This window comes from Belonocnema kinseyi, chromosome 3, assembly GCF_010883055.1.
Source record: "Belonocnema kinseyi isolate 2016_QV_RU_SX_M_011 chromosome 3, B_treatae_v1, whole genome shotgun sequence".
Lineage (NCBI taxonomy): Eukaryota > Metazoa > Arthropoda > Insecta > Hymenoptera > Cynipidae > Belonocnema > Belonocnema kinseyi.
In genome coordinates, this window is record NC_046659.1 from 76,595,939 (window position 1) to 76,598,916 (window position 2,978).

The 2,978-nt window shown below is 28.5% G+C and overlaps 1 protein-coding gene across 1 annotated transcript in view; it reads left to right on the top strand.

Moving 5' to 3' along the window:
• Positions 1 to 2,978, top strand: part of LOC117170232 (neprilysin-2-like) — a 28,377-nt gene that overhangs the window by 460 nt on the left and 24,939 nt on the right. The window lies entirely within an intron of this gene.

Consider the following 2,978-nt stretch of genomic DNA (forward strand, 5'->3'; position numbering starts at 1 on the left):
TTTTTGAAAATGATTCCTAAATTACAGTTTGACCGCCAAATGTAATTTTTTAAATTATTGCTTTGATGTTTAGAAAATGAAGCCCTGGTAAAAAATTAGAATTTGTGATTTTTATGCATACTTTAATAGCTGTTACGATAATCTTCTAGCAAGGTTTTTCTTATCTTGACTTATTTTCAAATCGTGCAGCTTAAAACTTTATTTCAGTTTACATTTTCGATTTTGTCAATGCTATAACTCTGATCAATTTCTTTTATCGAAAAAAGTCGTAAAGATTAATGGTTCAGCAATCCGAGTATTAAAATAGCTGTACATAGAATTTTTGAATTTTGAAAAAAATCTCTCAAGAGCTTGACCTTCAGTTTCCTAAACTTTAAGTTTCATAACGTAAACTTTCACAAGAACTGGAAGGCGGGGGTTGACTCATATTTTACACAAATCTAATATCTTCTCTGCCGAGAATGTAAACGAAAAACAGATTAAGGAATCGTTTTGAAAATCGCGCGCTTTTTAGGCATTCGGATTCCGGTTTGTTTGGTTGAGGATCTCTAGATTTAATTAGTTTCATACGATATCTTCCAAGCCGCTAATTAAATTGAACTGATTTCTTAGAGGTGTAACATCATTTTTATTCTTTTGATACACTTTTCTTTGGTCTATAAATGCAGATAAAATTCGTAAATCAGATATTTCTTACAAAAATTTCGAGCTAATGGAATTTTTAGTTTAATTATTATTTCGTTAAGAGATCCGTAAGTCCCAGCTATGTTGGTAGTAGATTTTAAGAATATTGACAAAATATCATAATGATATTCTTCAATTGGCCAAAAATTTAAAATGATCTAATTATTCAATAACCAAGTAAATAAGCCATATCGGGATATTCAAGAAACAGTTAAAAGATTTGTATTATCATTTCTTTTCACTGACTAATAATTATTGTAGAGTTGACTTAGAAATGAACTTTAAAAGAACGTAATCAAAGCTTATAGCCTTATGTGTCCGTTTACTAAATTTGAAAAAATAATTTTCTTTTTAGCATTAGATTCAAAACCATAGCTACTTCCTATATTCCATTCTAATCAGTGTAAATGTTAATTTAAAAAAATTGATGGACAGTCTTTAATATGCGGAGATATTCATTTTGTAGTACAGCTACGTGGCCTTACTGTCCAAGCGCATTGGTAGATGCATTAGGGCAAAATCAAATAATAAAGTTCAAACTATTTTTTAGAAGGCAATTCTTAAAAAAGGATTTTGCGAACTCTTTTCTGCTAGTTACGATTTCTTTTTTGCCTTTCAAACCAAAAATGGTTCAAAGCCTCAATAAACAATTAATTATTAAATTTGAGATTAATGATTCTTAACACAAGTTATTATTTATAATTGTATTCTCTTAAAATATTGGGAGAAAGATGTATTTTGTTTGAACAATTTTTAATTTTATATCCACTTTTTAATAATTTCAATGGTTTAATATAACAAGTGTAGTTGTTGAAACAAATTGTTATTGTATATGACTATCTTCTATTAACTTAATGCTACACAGTTGCGTTGTTTTCTAAAATCTTCAGTTTTTCTTTGATTTTTTAGTTATGTACAAATAATAAATAACCATAAACAAGAATCATTCATGAATAGTATCTTATTTTTTTAATTGCATTATTTTTACCATTTTCTAATATTTAAAAAATATTCAATAAAAAAAAATCTTACAGTAGAGATAAAGACAAAGAATGGAATGATTATTAGTAGGTCAGTGGAGTAGGCCTATAAATTACTTGTAAAAATTTTGTGTTGAATTAGAACACGAATTTTATGTCAAAGCGTAAAAGAAAAATGTCGAATTGTACATATTTCAATATCAATTTTCCCCTCCAACCACTGGAGAAAATATTTTGATATCGATGATAATATACCTACATATAAAGAGATTTAAAAGATTCAAAATAAGTAAAGTTAAACCCTTCAATAGCCGTCCCTTCTAAGCCCTACCGAGAATTGACGTCGTGCAGCAGGTAGGTGTAACAGGAGCTGTGCGGGGTGCGCTTGATCTGCGTTTGTTTCTCAGGTGAAAACTCAGGCGTGAAAAACAAAAGCGGAGTGGGCTATATTGAGCTGGTTCACACCACTTGAAGTAAATATTGTTTCTAACTAAATTAATGTTAGATATCAATTGTTCAAATACCCGTTTTGTTACAAAAAATATATTTACACAAAATAAAGACCTTGTGTAAATGGTGATTCTCTTTAATGATTATTTATTATTCGTTAAAAACTAAAAAAGTCAAAGCAAAGGTCAACATTTCAGAAAAAACCGCAACTGTCAAGCACCATAACAGATGAATATTGTTATGAAAAATAATAATTTGCCTTAACAATGGGATTTCTAAAATTGCATTAATTTATAATTCCGTCTGCGTGAAAACTGAAAAAAATTTTGAATCATTCAGAAAAAAATTTAATTTATTAGCTTGAATCAATTATTGCATCTATCTAATTATAGACTTAAAAATAAGTTTAAAGAATCGGAAATCCCGCGACATCTATTTCTATTCTAAGAAAATATTGCTTAAAAAATAATTAATTGCTTAAAAACTGTACACCATTAAAATATCAATTTATTAGTAGAAAGTATCATTTGTATTCTGAACAATTTGTCTCGAAAAAACCGCAAAACATCATAAAGCTCGACAAAATGTCGCAAAATGCAAATCCTATCTTATCGTGTTTTTCTTTGAATTCTTATACACCAGGCTTATGAGGGTGCTACCAAGAAAAATACATATTTATTTTTATTCTATGGCTGACAGTAAAGAGAAATGTTGAGTTTCAACTCGACTAACCTCATACCGATTATTCAGTATCAATGAAATAAACGTCTTTTTCCGCATAAAAAATATGTATTGAAGTCTATAGGGTCTGCAGCACCATTAAATATAATTTCTGTTAAATCCAATAATTTTTATTCGGAATAT